Source organism: Cynocephalus volans, chromosome 3, assembly GCF_027409185.1.
Source record: "Cynocephalus volans isolate mCynVol1 chromosome 3, mCynVol1.pri, whole genome shotgun sequence".
NCBI classification, from domain to species: Eukaryota; Metazoa; Chordata; class Mammalia; order Dermoptera; family Cynocephalidae; genus Cynocephalus; species Cynocephalus volans.
In genome coordinates this window covers 4,605,304-4,614,656 of record NC_084462.1, presented here as the reverse complement: position 1 = coordinate 4,614,656, position 9,353 = coordinate 4,605,304, and the positions used below count along the sequence as shown (strand labels likewise).

The following is a 9,353-nucleotide window of genomic DNA, read 5'->3' as shown; positions in this document are numbered from 1 at the left end:
AAAAGGGACTTGCTTGGGGCATATGTGGTGCTTAGGAGATGGGCCTGTGGTTAGGGCCTGCAAGTGGTTTAATCTTCCTGCTGGTGCCAAATGAAGGAACATCTGAGCTAATCAGCTCACCAACAAGTGAAGTAGGAAAGAAAGAAAGAAAGGATGCGTTAAATATGTGCAGTGTATTTCATATAAGTTATAACTACATGAAGCTATTTTAAAAGGGGAGAAATAAGGGGAGCACTGAGGCTTAAAACTATGTGTAGTCAAATATCAAAGAATGGAATAAGACTAACACAACACTGAATGTTTGCATTAGTTGTGAAAGGCCACAGTTCTGTTCATGTTAACTTATTGCATGTACTTTTCTGCTGCATACACTGGAATTTTTGCGCAATGTAATTGTTTAAAATGCTTCTGAAAACTATTTAATGGTCTAAGTTTTTCACTAGCTTCACAATAATGTGTGGAAGTGTTTACAAGACAATAAACATGATTTAATAATTTTGCTAGGACAAATTTTCAAAGACTATAAAAACCTTAATTTGTGATTGTAGTATTATTACATGATTCAACTCTAGTAAAATTTTTTCTTTTATTAGAAAATTTTTCTTACCATTATTTTTTCCCACATCTTTTAATCCTCTTCATATATTTAATTTACCTTTTTCCTGTGTTGCTACAGTGAGAAATTTGGATGATTTGTTGTTTTAAGACTTATGTGACATTAAAATGGACTCAGGACAATAATAGGTACAAAGTAAGTGCCCTATAAATACAAAGAATGAGGGGTCCTCTACATCTTTAGTTTAATCCGGCCGAGCCCGTGGCGCACTCGGGAAAGTGCGGCGCTGGGAGCGCAGCGACGCTCCTGCCGCGGGTTCGGATCCTATATAGGACTGGCTGGTGCACTCACTGGCTGTGTGCCGGTCACGAAAATGACAGAAAAAAAAAAAAACTGGGACAATACAAGAAGGTGAACTAAAATCTAGTAAGGTGGAGCCAGGTAGACTTTTTAACACCCCCACAAGTCTAATACTGGGATTTGGGGGAACACAATTTGTTCCTTTTCACTGATAATTATCTCCAGTTCCTATTTTATTTTCATTGACATAATCATCACCATCTATTGACTATTATTTCAAAAAGTGGTGGACCTTATATCTCTAAGGCCATGTAGGACAGGACCAGAATATCAGAATTTTTTTTCTGAGTTGAATGTGAAGCTATTAGATGTTTTTGTTTGACTGTTTCATTGACATGTATTTCACATACTGTAAATTAATTCTTAAAGTGCAAAACTCAGTGGCAAGATGTCCCCTCTAAGCAGTTCTTTTCAACCTTGTAATGGAAGTCCTACCAAGTGAAATAACACAGGAGAAGGAAATAGAAGCTATACAGATTAGAAGGAAGGTATAAACTGTTTTTGTTTGCAGACAATGGTTTCTACATAAAAAACCTGAGATAATTGTTTAAAACATTCTGGAACTAATTATAGCAAGGTTTGAAGGATACAAAGTTAATATACAAAAGTAAAATGCTTTTCTATAAACCAACAATAAACAAATGCAATTTACATTAAAAACACAATATGAGTGAGGCAAAATGAGAGTTCAGATGTGGTGGCAGCAGCAGCAGACTCAAGAATGAACAATCCATCGAGAAGCCAGCAAACTATCTCCATCTATGGAGAGTGTAGATGGCAACACAGGCACACAAACCAGTGGTGTGGGATGTGAGAAGCAGCCTGTGCCTGTCAGATCAATAATCTCAACAGCCCAGGCCCAGGCTTTCCTTGGAAATCTCCATCAGTTCCAGTGAGCTGGAACAAGTTTACAGGCTGCTGCTCACTCTTTAAATGCACAGTCTAAATTGAATGAAGAATTAGGGGATTCCCAGCAGCCTTCAGTGCAGGCAGCCATTTCCCAGACCCAGCTTATACTGGCTGGAGGACAGATAACCAGGCTCACTTTGATGACAGCCCAACAACAGTTATTACTGCAGCAGGCACAGCTGCCAGCTGCTGCAGTGCAGCAGCATTCTGCCAGCCGACAGCACAGTGCTGCTAGGGCCACCATCTCAGCATCTGCCACCACACGCATGATGCAGATCCCCCATCTCAGCCCATAGACAGAGAATATATATATATATATATATAATGATATAAAACATCGTAGTTAATGTGTTCAGAATCCTTTTCTACAGATTTGTTGGAACAACAAAGGGTCATTGGTTTAGCAGAAACAATTACTCTTCAAGCTGGCTGTGAAACAGAGCAGGACATAAGATTGAGAGAATAAAATTTTTATAGGAATAAGATGATAAGTTAGATTCCCCATCTCAGCAGGATTGACAGAGAATATATATCTATAAATGATGATATAAATCATCGTAGTTAATGTGTTCAGATTCCACAGAATCTTCAACTGCAACAGCTTCAACAGCAGCATCTCAACCTGCAACAGTTTGTGTTGGTACATCTGACCAGCAACTTGCAACTAGGGCAATTTATCATCTCACAGGTGCCCCTGGGCCATCAGGGTCTCTGGCAAGTGCAAAATCTTTTAAGATAAATACCTCAGCAAAGCCAAGACAACCTCCTATAGTCGCAGCCAAATATCACCCTCACCTCCCAGCCAGCAATCGCAACATGGACAATAGAAGCAAAACCAATTCAGACACTTCCTCAGAGCTAGTCAACAGTGAAGTGAATTGATACTCCCAGGTTGGAGGAGCCCAGTGACCTCGAGGAGACTGAGCACTTTGCCAAAACCTTCAAACAAGGATGAAATGAACTTGGATTCACTCAGAGTGATGTTGGGCTCATTGCCATATGAGAAACATCACCAGCTGATGTTTCTCATATGGAAATGACTTCAGCCAAGCTACCATCTCTCGCTTTGAAGCTTGGAACCTCAGCTTTAAGAACATGTACAAGGTAAAGCCACTTTTAGAGAAGTGGTTAAATGATGCAGAGACCCTGTCACCTGATTGGGCTTTCTCTAGACCAAGTGCCCTGCATTCTCCAGGGCTGGGAATTGAGGGCTTGAACCATAGGAGGAAGAAAGGCACCAGCATAGAGACCAACATCTGTGTGGCCTTAGAGAAGGGTTTCTTGGAGAATCAAAAGCCTACCTCAGAAGAGATCACCATAATTGCTGAATGTGGAAAAGAAGGTGAATCATATTTGATTTTGTAACCAACACCAGAAGGAAATAATAACCCACCTAGCAGTGGTGGGACCAGCAGCTCATCTTTCAAGGCAGTTTCCCCCAGCCCAATCTCACTGGTGGCAACCATTTCAACCCTTGTGATGAACAGTGCAGCAGCTATTCTCATAGTCAATCCTGTCCTCCCTCTAACCAGTGCTGCAGTAAATAATCTTTCTGTTTCAGGCACTACAACCACCACTTACAACATGATGACCATGATTTTTACAGCACCTCCAGCTTCCTCAGCAGTTACACCCCTCTCTCTGAGTTCCTCTCCTTCTGCCTAAGCCTCCACCTCTGAGTCACCCAGTGCCAGTGAGATCAGCACAACCCAGACCACCTCCACTCTTTTGTCCTCCCTTCTGGGGACCAGCCATGAGATGGTGACAGCATTAGGCTTACAAATAGCAGCAGCTGCCGTCCTCCAGGGAACTGCACAGTTGCCAACAAACGCCAGTCTTGCTGCCATGGTTGATGCTGCAGGAGTAAACCCAGGCCAGATGGCACCCTCACAGCTTGTGGTTGGAGATGCCTTAGTCAGTTTCAATCCAGGAACCCTGGGCAGTGTTCTCGGCCCAGCTCTGATGAGCAACAGTATACAGGCAACTATTCAAGCTCTTGTTTCTGGTGGCTGTCTTCCAATATCATCACTGGATGCAACTGGGAGCCTGGTATATACCCATGCAGGAGGATCCTGCAACGTCATGACAGCCACTCTGTTCCTGAACCCTCAGAACCTCTCTCTGCTCACCAGAAACCCAGTTAGCTTGGTCTCTGCTGCCAAAGCCTCTGCAGGGAACTTTGCACCTGCAGCCAGCCTTCACACCACCTCGGCCTCAGCTGAATCCATCCAGAACTCTCTTTTCACAGTAGCCTCGGCCATCAGGGCTGCTTCCAACACCACTATCACCTCCAAAGCACAGTGAACTGGGTGGAGCTGGGCTGCCACTAAGCTTTTTCATAGTACAGTGTGATTGGGCTGCCAGCCAGATTAATAAGCTGAAATATGTGATAGGCTTCCTCTCACCAATCACATATTTCAGTTGTGAGGGCAAGGAAGAGAAGAAAAAAACACATAATTAAAAAGATAGAATGGAAATGATACAAAATTGGACTAATTTTGTAATAAAGCACTGTCTTTTCAGGATTGCTTTATGGACTGGAGAAATTTCTAACAACAACAACAACAACAAAAAAGGAGAAACAAAAAAATCAAAAACAAACAAAGAGAAAATAAGTGAAAGAACTACTTATCATTTCCAGAAGTCATGTCAATAAGTTAAGGTGGGCTATAAATTCCAGTATAGCAATGGGGATTTCTTGTTTGTCTAAATTTATTTTTTTCTTAAAAAAATCATTTTTATTGGTCTGTTGTACAGGCCATTAACTCATAACAAGGTGTTTATAATCATTTAAAAAATCATTTACATTAGCACCCAGAAAGAAAATATAGTGAGGTACAAAACTAACACAATATGAGGATATTTTTAAAAGTTCATGAAGATGTCACCAAGATGGTGAACTAGATGATCCTTGGCACACTACTCCTGCAGGAAATCTACTTGCAACAATTAAAGCACACAACTGCCATCTTGAAACCACTAGAGCTTGGGGAAAGAGGAGAAGAGACCCACTTAGTTTGTAAAGGTTTGGAAAGTCACATCAGGTGTGATGGTCACATTAATAAGTCCCAGCCCAATCCACTCCCCAGGCTGGCATGTCACAGGGCACAGAGGAGCTCCCTGGAGATGGTGTGACCTGTGGGAAATGTTTGAAGTGCTCAGAAACCAGGAATGCATTGAGGTGCAGTATTGGCAGCTGATCTGCCTCTCGATCACCATGGGTGCCACAGTAAGGACAAGTTGGTGACATAGAACTACAGGGAACACAATTTCCAGGTAAGACTTAGTTCTGGGATAAATTTTCCACACAGCCCAGTTGCTCAGTGGGTTGCCATATGACTTGGAAATTACTAAAAGGCCAAAAACTAAAATTTGGAATGCCTGCATGTTCTCACTCATAAATGGGAGCTAATAAATAAAGAAAGGCCACAAAAAACATTGAACTTTCAGAAGGAGAGAACAGACCTAAAGTTACTGGAGGTGGGAGGGGGAGGGGGAGGGGATTAGAGAGTAATTGGGTAAGGGACACAAAAGTAATTATGATTTATAGTGATGAACATGCTAATAATATTGATTCGATCATGACAGGCTGTACACAAATACTGATAATATACTCTGTACCCTATAAATATGTATAATCATAAATAACTATTTTAGAAAAAAGAATGCAGGTGAGAAAAAAATAAAATCTGGTATACACAAAAAATTTTTTGCAGACTGAGAAACAATGGCAAGGCAACAATTTAGCTCCAATAAAGCATTCAAGTCCCAGTCCCCAAAATAAGTCTTCCTCAATGCAGGCATTTGTGAAAGAACAGCAAATTAGTTTCAGTGTAATGTTTAATTGGTGGTTATCAGAATTTTTTCATCACAAGATGAAAAAAACCCACAGAACGGAGACAAAGTTCTGATATTGTACACTAAAGCTCTAACATCACCAAAGAAAACCTAAGAAACCTGGAAGAGGTAGCCATCTTCTCAAATGTCAACATGAAAAAAAAAGATTGAAAAAGAGCAAAGAAATATGATACCACCAGAAGAAATCAACAAAGCAGCAGTAATGGACCCAGAAGGACAGTGGATTTATGAAACATCTAACAGAGTATTCAGAATAATCCACTTAAAGATATTCAGAAAGTCACAAGAAAATATAGATAGAAAATTAAGTATTTGGAAAACAATTTAGGACCAGAACAAGAAACTTGACAAAGGAATAGAATCAATCTTTAAGAAATAAATAGAAATTCTAGAAATAAAGAATACATTATCTGAATTAGAAAACCTTATAGAAAGCTCCAACAGCTGACTTGGACAAATATAGAAAAAAATTAATAAGCTCAAAGACAGAACACACAAAATTACTCAATCAGAGAAGCAAAAAGGAAAAAGAATAAGAAAAAATGAAACAGGACTGTGACAATTATGGGACACCATCAAGCAAAATAACCTTCTGGTAATTGGCATACCTGAAGGATATGAAAAAAAGAGATCTAGAAACCATATTTAAGATAGTAAAGATTGAAAATTTACCAACTATGGAGAAAGATGGCAGCTTTCAGGGACAGAAAGCTAAGAGGTCACCATTCAAACTCAATCCAAAGAGGAACATTCCAAGGCACATTATAATCATTTTATCAAAAACCAAAGACAAAAAAGAACACTGAAAGAAGCATAAGAAAATGAACACATAACAAATGAATTCTCAATGTGGCTTTTGGAAGATTTCTCAGGAGAAACCCTACAGACCAAGGGAGAGTGGAATTATATATTCAAAGTACTGAAGAAAAAAAATTGTGAGCCAAGAACTCTTTATCCACCACAATTACTGAAGGAGAAATAAAGACTTTCATAGAAAACAAAAGTTAAGGGAATTTATTAACTCTAGACTGGGCTTACAAGAAATGCTATAAAAGCTCTCAGTCTGAAAGAAGATAATGCTAAAGTGTAACAAGAAAACATTTGAAGGTATAAAACTCACTAATAAAGTAAGGACATAGACAAACTCAAAACACTCAAATGCTGTAAAGGTGGTGAAGAAACCACTTATATCCTTACTCTACATATTAAAAGATAAACCTATTAAAATAATAACAAATACAACCACCATATAAGATATAGGCAATGTTAAAAGATTTAACTTCAAACAACAAAATGTCAAAAAAGGGGGAGGATGACATCAAAGCATAGTGTCAACTTCGGTTTTTACTTTTTTCCTTAGCAATCAAAGTTAAGTTGTTATAACTATGAAATTTTTGTGTAAGCAACATAGTAACCATAACAAAAAACCTATAATAGTCACACTAAAAATAAATAGTTAGAAATAAAAATTTAAATATAGAAAATCACCTTGATCACCAAGGATGATAGGAAGACTAGGGGAAAAAACGGATCCACAACACAACGAGAAAAGATGTAACAAAATGGCAGTAACAAGTCTCTCTATACCAATAGTAACTCTAAATTTAAACTAATTCCCCCATTAAAAGATGCAGAGTAGTTGGTAACATCAAGGTCAAGGTTTTGTCAGATCCCCCTACCAGCCTGCATTTGTATTCTCCAATAGTGAACATGCAGAAAAAGAAATCAAGAAAGCTTGCCCATTTACAATAGCCACCAAAAAAATAAAATACTTAGGAACTGAGTTAACCAAGTATGTGAAAAATCTCTGTAATGAGAACTACAAACCATGGCTGAGAGAAATTAGAGAGGATACAAGAAGATGGAAAGCTATCCCATGCTCTTGGATTGGAAGAATCAACATAGTGAAAATGTCCATACCGCCCAAAGTGATCTACAAATTCAATGCAATGCCCATCAAAATTCCAATGACATTTTTTCAGAAATGGAAAGAACTATCCAGACATTTATATGGAATAATAAAAGACCACGCATAGCCAAAGCAATGCTGAGCAAAAAAAATAAAGGTGGAGGCATAACACTACCTAACTTTAAACTATACTACAAAGTAATAATAACCAAAACAGTATGGTACTGGCATAAAAACAGACACACTGATCAATGGAATAGAATACAGAATCCAGAAATCAACCCACACACCTACAGCCATCTGATCTTTGACAAAGGCACCAAGCCTATACACTGGGGAAGAGACTGCCTCTTCAGCAAATGGTGCTGGGAGAACTGGATATCAATATGCAGGAGAATGAAACTAGAACCCTACCTCTCACCATACACTAAAGCCAACTCAAAATGGATTAAAGAATTAAATATACACCCTGAAACAATAAAACTTCTTAAAGAAAACATAGGAGAAACACTTCAGGAAATAGGACTGGACATAGACTTCATGAATATGAGCCTAAAAGCATGAAAAGCAAAGGAAAAATAAACAAATAGTATTATATCAAACTAAAGAGCTTCTCCACAGCAAAAGAAACAATTAACAGAGTTAAAAGACAACCAACAGAGTGGGAGAAAATATTTGCAAAATATACATCTGACAAAGGATCAATATCCAGAATATACAAGGAACTCAAACAACTTTACAAGAAAAAAACAAGCAACCCAATTAAAAAATGGGCAAAAGAGCTAAATAGGTATTTCTCTAAGGAAGATATATGAATGGCCAACAGACACATGAAAAAATGCACAACATCACTCAGCATTCGTGAAATGCAAATCAAAACCACACTGTGATACCATCTAACCCCAGTTAGGATGGCTAAAATCCAAAAGACTCTGAATGATAACTGCTGGCGAGGTTGTGGAGAAAAAGGAACTCTCATCCATTGTTGGTGGGACTGCAAAATGGTGCAGCCTCTATGGAAAATGGTATGGAGGTTCCTCAAACAATTGCAGATAGATCTACCATATGACCCAGCTATCCCACTGCTGGGAATACACCCAGAGGAATGGAAATCATCATGTCAAAGGTATACCTGTTCCCCAATGTTCATCACAGCACTCTTTACAATAGCCAAGAGTTGGAACCAGCCCACATGTCCATCATCGGATGAGTGGATACAGAAATGTGGTATATTTACACAATGGAATACTACTCAGCTATACAAACGAATGAAATACTGCCATTTGCAATGACACGGATGGACCTAGAGAGAAGTATATTAAGTGAAACAAGTCAGGCACAGAAAGGGAAATACCATGTTCTCACTTATTGGTGGGAGCTAAAAATAAATAAATAAATTTACACATACACACACATACACAAAACCGGAGGGGGAGGGAAGAAGACGTAACAATTACAATTCCTTGAAGTTGATACGACAAGCATACAGAAAGTCATTGTTGGGGGGGTGAGGGAGGAGGGGGAAGTTTTTGGTAATTGGCCACAATAGTCAACCACATTGCATATCGACAAAATAAAATAAAAAATAAAAAATATATAAATAAAAAGAAAACAGAAAAATAAAAGATGCGGAATGGCTGTATGGATTATGAAGAGGAGCCAACAATATGCTACCTACAAGAACCTTCCTCACTTACAAATAAAAACACATCAACTGTAACAAAAGAGATAAAAAGAGATGTTTTATGCAAATGGAAACCA

General features: G+C 38.7%; 1 pseudogene; it reads left to right on the top strand.

The window, feature by feature from the left end:
• Positions 1-1,598: 1,598 nt before the first annotated feature.
• On the top strand, positions 1,599-4,129 carry LOC134373740 (POU domain, class 2, transcription factor 1-like; annotated as a pseudogene).
• The last annotated feature ends 5,224 nt before the right edge of the window (positions 4,130-9,353 follow it).